The 12,582-nt window shown below is 41.9% G+C and overlaps 1 long non-coding RNA gene across 1 annotated transcript; it reads left to right on the top strand.

Moving 5' to 3' along the window:
* The first annotated feature begins 4,167 nt into the window (after positions 1 to 4,167).
* Positions 4,168 to 5,415, top strand: LOC143001409 (uncharacterized). The gene is made up of 3 exons (XR_012963700.1): positions 4,168 to 4,316; positions 5,115 to 5,248; positions 5,332 to 5,415. It is a non-coding gene; the product is annotated as an uncharacterized LOC143001409 (long non-coding RNA).
* The last annotated feature ends 7,167 nt before the right edge of the window (positions 5,416 to 12,582 follow it).

Genomic DNA, 12,582 nt, shown 5'->3' with positions numbered 1-12,582 from the left:
AATGTTGGGAATCACACAAAGTCTGGAAAAGTAAAGAGAAATTGGAGCAGATTCAGATATATTATCACAACACATTTTAAGTAATTGATGTTGCTTTTCAGTATTTAAACAGGACCAAGGTCTTGTTTAAGTGTGGACTCAGGGGTGATTAGCTATTTGACTGGGTCTCCCTTTCACCTTGGAGTGCAGATCCGCCCTTTCAATCACTGCAGTCTTTGTGGCCTGCCTTTACAACAAAAATCAATGAGCTGGCAGCCTGTTGTGCGTGAAGCTGACAGATTGAACCATTTCATTTTGCACAACGACAACACAGTCTGAGAGGCTCTCTCCAGCCATCTTTTGTCTTCCATTTAAAATGTTGGGGACTCAAACTTATTCTTCACACCGTCTCTCCTGCAGTTCCTTTCATGTCCTTCTTAGATGTGATTTAGGCATCAGGGACGCCATCAAATCCAGACCAAACCTTGAGCTCAGGCAACAATCAATTTCTACTGAATTCCGCTCCGCTGGCTCCCAATCCAATGTTAATTGAAAATTAGTCATCCTGCTTAAAAAGTCATGTGCTCCTTTCTTTTTTTACACGACTCCCTCTCACCTATGCAGTGTGATTAAAAAAAATATGAAAGTTTTTTTTTATAACCTGCCCGTCTCTGATTATTGCACTTCCTTTGCAAAGTGACGGCTAATATCTACAAGCCCCAGGAGCTTTTTTATTATTACCGCCCTCGCCCCCCCGGCCATCTTCATATTTCTCCTGTCTGTGTTTTACACCACAGGCAGATGACTCATACACTACAGACACCTATTGAACGGGGCTAGTTTACTGCATGTCTGTGGTTATTATGTAACATGCTCAAAGGTGGTGCATAAAGGTTAGATTGTAGTATATTGACACATATAGAATTGCATCCATAAGACATATGCAGGAAAACAGATGCTATCGTTTGTTTCCAGGAGCTATGGCTGGTAATAATTGTAATTCTATCCTCTAGTGAGGATTTCACAGGAGAAGTGGAGCTCGAAAACCCTGTGACCCGCTAAGACGGCAGCGTGTCGGTGACAAATGAATGCTCATCCTGCAAAATCTGAACAATCTCTCTTTATTGAAAGCAATAAAAGCCCAAATTGAATAAAACTGATTGAATTCGAAGGAGCAGACAGGAAAAGCTCCAGGGTCAGATGGACCCTGGAGTCACAAGACTTTAAATATATGGAATATGTTTGGCTTTAAGTTATTAACAAAAGGTAGCTTGGTTTAATGACATTTGAATGTTTTACCCAACCTGTTTCTCAACCGGTGAAACGCTCAATGTTCTCAGACAGAATTCATTTAATCCTTAGATTTATGCTCTCAGCGGTTAAAGTACATCAATATAAAGCTTCAGTGTGCTTTTCTTTGTGCTGAACATATTGTTTCCGTTTATTTCATATATTTTACTTCTTGTCTTCTTATGCATTGATGTTATTCCCCGTTCTTCTCCCTGTCCCTCATTCGTCTCCTGTGCCTACTTACTGCCTTCAATCTCTCTCTCTCTTTTTCAATCGGCACAAGATATTCTCTGAAGACCCTGGGGGTTGTTTTCATTCGGCAAAAAACTAATTGTATTCCTCTCCTGCTCCTTTTCCATTCCATATCATTTGTATTCACAAATAAAATGACATATGAACAATTTAGCAGCTCGGCGTGTGGCCCCTTCGGTTACCTGCCACATATCCGGCCCTGATTGAAGCGTGTAGGCAGCGCCGCTAAGGGACAGTGTGGTAAATCGATAGCGACTATATTGTAATATGTGTTGTAATGCCTCCAGTGTGTTGTACACACTGTACAGGCCTGATAGTCTAAATATATTCGTTGTCACTGCTGTTGTCATTTTTATCCGTGTCACGTTTTATTTTCATGGAAATGGACCGACTGTAATCACATATATGTCCATTTCATTTTTTATTCATACTGGTACAGAGACTTCCATTTGCATATCCTCTCTCTCCTTCTCTCACTTTGGGTATAGAGCACACATTGTATCTAGTACAATAACTCTACTACTGTACACGGTTGGGGTACAGCGACTTATTACTGTTTTATCCTCAACTTGATATAGACTTATATAAAATAAATAATGTAACAAGCTCCATGATGAAATAAAATATTTAGAGTTTCAGTGAACTCACTCATGTCTGTTGTCTTACGCCTGATAAGAGGCACATTTGTGGAGAAATTGGAGAATTGCTCTGTAAAAGTAAAAAATTGAAATGAAGAATTTCACAGACAATGTTAGAGTGAAGGATTTAAAGTGTTTCTTCAGTCCCTGATGGTTGTGTGTGTTGATGTGTCTCTTTTTAAAGGGTGAGCGCTTGAGGATTCCTGCCAACCAGTGCTGCCCGGAGTGCTCCTCCTCCTCTCAGGGCTCCTGCCAGTATGAAGGGGTCACTTATGGAGTAAGTAAAAGTGACAGAGGAGGAAGAAAAGACTTCTCATCCGTCCGTCCTTCTTTCCTCCCCTGATGACCCCCCCACCCCCACCCCTCCTAAACAGGAAAACACACAGAAATGGATGCAGCTTCTGTTGGTTGATTCCAAACCTTAAGTCTTAAAGCAGAAAATAAATTCAAAGCCGATCGTAGTGTTACATCGCAAAATGTGTTACAACCCCATCGCATGCAGTGTCCTTTTTTGAAGTTTGCAAGTTAGATATGGCAATTACACCTCAGGCCATTGCCATTTCATTGTTATTATTAAACAGTTTATCTGCTAATCCTCCCAAACATTTCAACCTTTTAAGAATAGTGCTGTTATTCTTGAGCACGTTTTTGAATTTGATGACATTTGACCTACAGGTGGCACAACAGTAAGACGATAAATTGAAGTAAACATTTTTCCCTCATAAATCCCTAATATCCTTAGACAGAATTTTTGGTCAATTCTCCAAAAATCCTTGTTGTATTCATGTCGAGATGCTGATCAAAAATGTTTTGCATTTACGTGAAAAGATGTAGAAGTTTCTGCTGCTCTGTGGTGTTAGTGACTGTTCTCTCTGCGGCCCTTCGAAATCTCCTCAACAATCGCTTTTTTGTTTGTCGTGAGCGGAGCAGTCTCTACCTCACAGAGCCGAGACTTTTTGGCAGCCATTTTGAGCGGCACACATCCGAAGAACAAGGCCGCCTCTTGGCCAGATTTTCACATTCCCTTGGCGTCACCTCCCTGATGAAGTGGCTCTGTACGAGGATGTGATCGGTGAGGAGAGGAGCTTTTAAAGCGGAGTCATGGCCTTACGATGGCTTCACTGCACCTCTGCTGGATTACTACAGCAACCATGACAGAACTTAGAAAAGATGCCCCACAAATATGTAGTTATTCACTTCAGATCTTCAGACTGAGAAGCTATGAATATCAGTGAATTAAGTTATTGATACTTTACATCTGAAGTTATATAGCTTTAAATGTTATGATACCAAATAGACGGTAATTTAACAGATGAACATTGACTACTATAGTATCTTCTCTCATTTAACCTGACACGATGATGCAATGCTATTGTGATGTTCTAAATGTTCACTTCAGTCATCTAAACACATTTTGTTTTTCAAAAAATCACATAAAATAGGTTGCGAAGAATGAGTTTTTACTACAAATCAGATTTGTATCAGAGTTCCTCCCATGTCTCATTCCGATCTACACATTTCCTCCTAACCCTGTAGCAGAAATCCTCTCAGCTCATTGGTATTTTCTCTACATTTTCCTCTTTACTGCTTTTACTGAGCTGAGCTCTGAATGTAAAACAAGCAGAAACGAGCTTTCAAGAAAGTCAGAATGATCAGTGAGCATCTCTGTTTGCCCCAAACCATCTCTGACCTCACAGTCTGCTCTCCTAAACTCTCTGCATGGTGAAAGCTGAAAGCAGAGATCAGCACTTTAGCTTGACAGTAACATGGTAACTTCCTCTCCCATTCTAATCTGTTTCGCCGCGTCTTCCTGTGTCATCTAGCCTGCTACCTTCTGTCCTTGCCTGTGCTTTCTCGCCTGTCACTCAGACTTTGACTTAGAAAGTTGTCGTGTCCTCAAGAGAGGGAAGCGGCTCTCCTGATCCTTCCTCCTCTCTTATTCTCTCTGCTTGTATCTCTGTGTCATCTCCCTCTCTCTCTCTCTCTGGTACCCACAGCATGACAGCCAGTGGACTCCCTCGCCCTGTTCGTTGTGTCTTTGCTCCAGCGGCAGTGTGTCCTGCACCGTATTACCCTGCCCCCCCCTCAGCTGCCCCGCAGGCCAGAGCCCCTTCACCCCAGCTGGGGAGTGCTGCCCCAAGTGTGGACGCCATGGAGGTGATCACACAGCCGTGCATTTATACACCCCAACAATTAAGGATTATTAAAGGTGTCATATGTTTTTTTTTTTTATAAACTTGACACACACCTGAACCCGAAAACACCACAAAATCTCTGCACCTTAACCTCTGCATTCCCACAGAAAACCTCACTGTCAGTGTGTGTGTGTGTGTTTGAGCTGTGAAGCACCATACTGCCTTCTCCTCTTTCATTATACATGAGCTCTTCTTCAGGCTGCTCCAACCCCAGCTAAGAACTTCCTTCCAAAGCCCCACGTGTCTCCCTGAGGGGCGACGCATCAACTGTTTTCCCAAGAGGGATGGGCAGAATGCTGGTTGAATGGGAAAAGCAACGGGAATGTTGTTATTTAGTGTGTAAAATCACCATCATGGGAGTACACACACAAAGTTGAGCAGTAAATGTGAGACGTGTACGTGTCTGTGTTATGTGTTTATTCTGGTAATCATGTCTGGGGTGTTTGTGGGTCCTTAGTTTGGGTTCAGGCATATAGTTGGACACCTTGTCCGCTGTCAGACATGGTTGTGCTGTGGTGAATGGTGAGTTGTCAGGGCGCACAGAGCAGCTGGTGCTGATCTGATAGGTTAATCTGGGTACTAATGATGTCTTGGAGCTACAATGATGCATCCCAGTGGTTAGCAGCTAATTAGCGACTTATTTTTCCCCCGACTGTAAATCAATGTGTGTGCAAACAATGGTTGAACAATCAGCTCATTACCCGATGTCTGTTTCCACCATTTACTCAGTCTGTGTGGCGTGTGTGTGGGTGTGTGTCAGAGTCTTGCTCCTGGCAGGGTGGCGTGCACAGGGATGGCGATGAGTGGAAGCCCAGCCTCTGCTCCAAGTGTGTTTGCAGTAATGGCGACGTCCAATGTTCGGTGGCGGAGTGCCAGCAAGTGGCATGCCGACCTGTGAGTTTCTCAACACACAAAGGCACGGGCACGCGCGCGCACACACACACACACATACTCACATTGCCTTCTGTCTCCCTCAGCATGAGAACTTGGTGATCCAACCAGGCCAGTGCTGTCCCCAGTGTGTTTCCAACCCATGTCTGTCTGCAGGGAAACAATACCAGGTGGGAAACATCTCCTTTCCTGTCCTTTCCTTTCATTTCATTTTCTTTCCTTCCCTCTTTCTTCCTAACACACACACACACACACACACACACACACACACACACACACACACACACACACACACAGCAAGCGGCATCATTCCGAAATGCCACTTCAATATGAAAAGCAGTGAGTCACACTCCCCCGAATACACTGCCAAATTCTGATAAATAGTGTGTGTGTGTGTGTGTGTGTGTGTGTGTGTGTGTGTGTGTGTGTGTGTGTGTGTGTGTGTGTGTGTGTGTGTGTGTGTGTGTGTGTGTGTGAGTGAGAGTGAGTGAGAGAAAACCACAACATGATGCAAGTGGGATGAAAGCAGTGCATTGTTTCACCTTCATTCCCACCGATGGGATTCCAACTTTCTTCGAAACAGCTGTATTTATAAAATGCAAACTTATAAAACTAAAAATACAAAAGCAATCAGCTCCTTTGTTGCCGGGATGAGACTGATGCATGACAAAGAGGATAGCAGATGGCGATGGTTTGTTAGTCTGGGTGGAGTCACTGTGTGATGAGGTTTAGCACTGGTTTAAGGAGACATGTAGGAGATTTTCTGGCTCATTGGAATTCATTTTGTTTGGTGTCACGGTGATACTGCAGGAAACATCGTCTGCGTCTGGTTTCACGGGCTGCAGCCTGGGAAAGTTTGCATTCCACGTTCATGTTTACAAAAAACAAAATAGAAAAGAAGGTTTATGCCAATTCTTCTCCTTATTTTTCTTTTTCGTTTGTGTGTATACCTGCATTGCTGCGTCCACTGTCTTTTGTTCTGTTGACATTTGATAGCCTGCTCACTCTGACTTAGAAAGCAGGTGTGTGTGTGTGTGTGTGTGTGTGTGTGTGTGTGTGTGTGTGTGTGTGTGTGTCTATGTCTGTGTGTCTATGTCTGTGTGTTTCTGGTCTTTGTATAGCATTAACACTGCCTGGGTGTCCCACTTCCACTGGGACTTTCCTTTGTTGAGTTAAAGTTTCACAACAAATGGCCCATCGTTCTCTCTCTCAATCTCTTTCTCTCACTCTGTGTAAAAGTGTATGCGTAGCTTTATGGCAGTTTTAACGTGTGAATCCTTGTGTGTCTCCACAGCACGGCGAGCAATGGCAGAAGAACGGCTGCACCACGTGTGTGTGTGACCGCGGTCAGTCTCGCTGCCACACACAAACCTGTCGCCCTGTCACCTGTGACAAGGTGTGTAGCAACACACACAGATGTACACTAACACACTTTGGCATTCAGTTTTATGCTTTACCTTGTGCATTTCCATCTGCATTGAAACGATGATAATTAGATTTTAAACTATGCAAGGCCACTTACACAGAATGTCTTTGGCCTCATTCACACATGCAGACACACACACACACACACACACACACACACATACAGTGACATTTATTGCATGCAAATGTAAGCAGCTTTTTGCTTTGTAGAGGACATCTTTTTAGTGAAGTCAGAGACACACAAAACAATCTAAAGAGCACACTGCACAATTAACTGCCAACACACACACATTATATCAAGGAGAAGTTTCATAAAAAAAAATGGTTATGCAAGTTTGTTAAACCTCAGACAGAATCCTTAAATCTATGCTCTGAGCAGTTAAAGTATATCAACCATGTGTCATATAACAAGGAGTTAAATCACCCATAAGAATGCGGCCACCATTCACAGAGTTTGGCTGAAAGTTTCCATATTTTTCCTGAAATAAAACTTCAGCTAAAATGTTCATAGCTCCCAGCTTGATGGAGGACATTTAACAGCCTGTATTCTGCACTGATGATAGCAGGGGGAGGGACAAAAAAGGAATCAGGAGCTGCAAAGAGAGGAACCAGGCAGAGACAAAGCTTCAGTGCTGTGAAAGGAAAAGATACAGGCAGGGAAACGGAGCACTTAGGACGGCCCACTCTCTCTCTCCTCTGTGCATTAATGCTCACGGTTTCAGGAGTGACATGACTGCTTGGCGGAAAGAAAAGGGATTCGCTTTGATGATGTGAACTGTCTTGAGAAACTTCGAAAGACTTTAAAGTGTGGAGGAGTTACATCCACAGTGCCAGAAAATCTACACCACAGCAGTTTAAGAAGCCTGATGGGCTAAACTGCTTGGTGTGTTTCCGTTTAATAACACAACAAACTCTTTCTTCATCCTCTTATCTCTCGCTGCTAAAACACATTCACACACACACACACACACACACACACACAACAACAACAACAAATCCAAGAAAAGCCACTTTGTTCTGTTTCTTTTCTCTATACTGTTAAATCCAAAATAAAAACCCAAACATCAATGGCATTCAGTCACACAGGCTTTCGTGCTTCCTTGCAGGGTCAGACCAAAGTGAAGCGAGCAGGTCAGTGCTGCGATGAATGCGCCGCCGCCAAGGGCAGTTGCCTGTACGAGGGTGCAGTGCGTTACCACGGCGACATTTGGAACGGAACGGGCTGCGAGTTTTGCTCCTGCAGCCGAGGTCAGGTGTTCTGCCAGAGGGCCGAGTGCGGCCGCCTTGAATGCCCACAGGTAGGCCAGTCACACAGAGCACATTTGGCTTATTTAACAATCATTAATTGCTGAGATCAACATGTATGGGGGTCAGAGCTGCTCCGCATGACAGAACTGCAGGAGTAACTGACCTCCATCAATGTGGAGCTCTGTCACTCCTTTGCTGTGGATGAAGACGGCCCCATGTTCATCAACCATTTTGTATATTTTGGTGGAGGATATTTAGATCACAGTTTCCTCCTTTTAACTTGTGCTCTCACAAACTCAAATTAGGCCTCTCATGCATCTAAAAATATAAAGTCAACATCAATACAAGTGGTTATGCATCTCATTCTCAAATAAAACACTCAAATGAAATAAAAGCAGCGCAGTCTCTATTAACAAATCAAGGCCGGGCCCACATAAAGGCAGGCAGAAATGCTGACGTTAGTTGTAGATACATTCATTTTGATTCATTCATTCTCTGTGCTTCTTTCAATTACACTTAATTGTTGACAGAACAAAAGCATTTGAAGGCCTTGAAGGCTTGAAGTCCTAGTTCTTTTTTCACTTGAAGTACATATTAAATTCATACACTTTGTTCTGAATGCTTCCAAACTGCCAAAACAAATCTGCCACCATTTATGTTTTTGTACATATTGTTGTGCTGCACTTTCCTCTGTTTTCCTGCAGGCTCCACCTTGTTGTGCCACATAGAGCAATACTGTACTGTACATTTGAGCTTTCCCCCAGGAGGCTGCTTTCACCTCTTTCCACGTTACCGTGTCAGCACCCAGAAATCCCTCAGATTGGCCATTTGAAATTTAATGTGAGATGTCACAGTTAGTTTGTCACTAGATTCTTCCTAATCTTGCTGCAGTGAGCTTCACTAGTAGTGTGGTTATCAGAATGAAAACCATGCAGGAAGTGAGAGGGAATAGAATCAGAATTACCATTATAATAATTTTGTTTTTTATCAAGTCATCACCTTCCATCAGGGATATTTCAATAAAATGGATTTATTTGAAAAATTAATCCGACAACAAAGATCAACACATGGAAATTTGGGGTTTCAATGACATGAGGTATAGTCTAAGTTTGACAGTTGAAAGCTAATGTTGATTAAATCAGCCTTCTTTCAAAATGTCACATTTTACATAACATAAATAATTCAGACATGTTTAAAGGTCCGCGGAAATTCAAAGCCAGTGACATATGAAACTTTTATGAAAACGTCATTCAATATAATAAAAAATAAAAAATATAATAAAAGTGATATAAGTCAAGTCATTGTGGGGTTTTTTAGGCTTATGTTGATAAAACTCAATTATAAATCAATAATATGATAGCAAATAAAAGGAAAATTATTTCATTGTAAGCTGAATGTTCCAGCAATACATACTTAAGATAAAAGGTAACTGAATAAAACACAGTGGAAAAACAACAGAACTCTAAAATGAATAAATGAAAAAAGAATGAAAGTACACAAACTTCATTTTCTGTTGTAAAACATGGGTGAATGTACTCAGAGCCTCATTGTCAACTCCAGTACAGCTGCCATTCTGGATTCTGACTCAACCTTAATATCTTCAGATTTTCACCTTTCAACTAGATCTCAGTATATGCAAATTCAGACTGCGACGTGCAATATTTTGCACCCATTTCAAACGTGGACTCAACCGCCCGCAAGCAAACATGTCAGTGAGACACAAAAGCCCTCATTCGCTGACGTCCACCCACTTGACTTTGCGTCACAGCCTCCCCATCAGAGTTCAGCAAACACAACAGAAGCATCAGTGTTTGCCTCCGCGTGAAGACTTCTTGGCTGAGTTAGGCATATAAAATGTTGAACGCAAGAGTCTTTTGGGACAAAACAAACAAAGTATTTGTTAAGATTATTAGCTGCTGTACCCAGAGTTACTTTTATCCTCTGAAATAACCCAGTTTGGGCTCAGCGGCGGCTCGACTCGATGACTCCTCATCTGTTGTTTTCTCACGTCAACCAGTTTCAATAATGTTCCTTTAACCTCCCCTGCCTTGTTCAAAGACTCATAATACTCCTCATTAATCATACTGCATGGTAATAATTACAGCTGGTAAGTGCCATTAGCTGTTAGTAGCATAACTGGCGTTTGTCTGAATTACTGACTGGGTCTGAATGATCAAGGTCACGGAGCTGACAGGATCAGTGTGTGCATTTTTCACCCTGTCACACTGGCTGTAAATATAGCTGCTCTCTCTGGGGCAGCGGTGTGGTTCTGACCGATTCCACATGCACCCAAACATTTACATTTGTGGTATTATAAGGAGCTTTTTGAAACTGTATGTTGACTTATGAAAGCACTTGATATTAGGAAATTGGGGGGGCGAAAAAATTAATGATCTGAGAATAAATCTGATGGCAGAGAGGAAAAGATTTGACTTAATATTTTCATAAAATGACCTATATAACATATAACAGCCATCACCACACTCCCCTTAGTATTTACTCCCTCTAACTGTTTCAGCAGCATTTCAGGCCTTTCAAAGAGTGATGGAACATTTAATGAAGTGTTTTTTCTGTGTTTTTTAGGAATCAGAGCGCATTCACCTGCCGGGGAAGTGCTGTCCAGAGTGTTCATCCATAAAACCTTCCTGTTTGTACCACGGCCAATCCCACAAGGTACTTTTACCATAGATTTTGAGTGTATTTTCACTTACATATGATGTGAAAATTGTAAAAATGGACAAGAAATCGAAACTCTTCAAATGAGGAGCAGAAACAAAACTGGCAAAAGAGAGCAGATGACAAAAGGGAACTTTAGACAATGAGATTTATTGAATGATTTATTTATGAAAAGGAATGAGATGAACTCTGTGTTTCATTACGTGAAGAGCAAATACTTTGGGCTGTTTAGTTAAACGAATCTCTTTCTGATTGTCTTGCCCTATCTGTTAAGAGAATCGTCACCTTCATTATTCATAGGCGAGTCCTGGAAACCCAGACTGCAAATGCTTTGATTTACTTTATTTTTTCATGCAGGAGGGAGCGCTTATGAAATGCAGCAAGACGGCCAGTCAAGGCCGAGACACAGTGGGATTTATCTTCCCATTAGTAAACAAAAACAAATAGATACTCCATACTTATTTGACACAAACACGTTTCCATTACCTCATTTTGCTGCCTATTTGCAGAGGCACTTCTCAAAGGTTAGTGACGAGATCATTACTGCTTTAGTTTCCCCAGTAAATAAGAAAGTCTCAGCAGGGGAAGTTAATGAATAAGAATAATAAAACATCTTCACTTAGCCCTTATTTTAAACCTGATTCAAAGGGACATAATCAAGGTTTCGATTGTTTCCCCCAATGGGAAAGGTGTATTAAGGCACAGCTTGCAGTGTAATAAGTAATTACAGTAACAGAAAGGTATTGGATGAATGAATTACAATGGTGCAGTATGCGATACACATGTGATGTACAAAATATACAGGAGGTGTTCAAAGTAACAGCAACAGCTAAAACTGGAGGCATGTTGTGCTTAAGGGAGAACACACCTTTAGCTTGATAAGGTTAAGGTAGTTTATAATGAATAGACTGTATGATTATAGAGAAGGACAATGGGGGGGGGGCAAAAATCATGGAGAGGAGGAAAAGGAGATGAAGAGAGACGTGAGAGAGAGAGGATCTTAAACTCAAGTAGTAATTGGCTGATTGGCTGGTTTCTCTTTTCATTGTACAAAACCAGGTAGTTTTCTTTAATGTAGATTATACTTACATTTGCCCTTTTACACCGTATTCCGTACTTTCCCTGAGAAAGTAAGAAGTGTACAGAGGCAGTATTCTTCATTGTTTTCATGAATTGTAGTTCATAGTTGCTTTGCACTTTCCCACATTTTGGGATGGACAAAGACAAACAACATATGAGTCGGGAGTGTATGGTGGCAAGAAACAGAGCCACAGTTTTAATCACACAGAGTCCTTACATGTGTGTCCAGATTTTGGATCGTTCTTTAACAACAGAAGTCTCCAGGTGTTTGGTTTGGAGTTGAGTGAAAAGGAAGGTCTTGTTTATGCAAGTGAGGGAAAATCAAAGCTCTTCAACCATCGTGGCTGATGCCTGCCAGGAGACAAAACCCACTGAAGGTTGCAGAGTTCTATTCTGGCTCAGAGGTGCAGTTTTGTGCTCTGTACACCAGGTGCTATGTCTTTGTGTATTCGGCCTTGGATATGAGTGTGTTTTGATGTGCAGCTTTACTTGAATCACCAGCTCATTCTGATCTTAGTGTCAGGTCCTTGGCAGCTTCGATTTTCTGTCAGACCCATTTCAAGTTGAAATTAGCTTAAAAACAATCACAATCTTTTTGACAGAAGATCTGCCTGTCTGTCTTTGTGGACCGCTATCATCTCTCTGAACTGATGATTATTTATTTATATCTTTTAAAATCTCAAGCATTTTAATTGTTAGTATTTAGCTAACAACTAGCCTTGTCTAGTTGAAATTCTCTGTTACTTGAAATTCTATCTATCCTCTGCAAATAATTCTGAGCCTAATAAGATGTATAAATCTCTCTGCGTGCGTCTCTTTCAGAACCTGGCCCGTTGGACTGACGGGGGCTGCAGGGAGTGTGAATGTCGTGATGCCCAGGTGACTTGTTATCTTCGTTCCTGTCCCGC

This window comes from Genypterus blacodes, unplaced genomic scaffold (assembly GCF_046128005.1).
Source record: "Genypterus blacodes isolate CSIRO-AG114 ecotype Tasmania unplaced genomic scaffold, CSIRO-AGI_Gbla_v1 ptg000053l_1, whole genome shotgun sequence".
Classification (NCBI taxonomy): Eukaryota; Metazoa; Chordata; class Actinopteri; order Ophidiiformes; family Ophidiidae; genus Genypterus; species Genypterus blacodes.
Note: the sequence above shows the minus strand (reverse complement) of the source record. Positions and strands in the feature narration are given on the sequence as shown.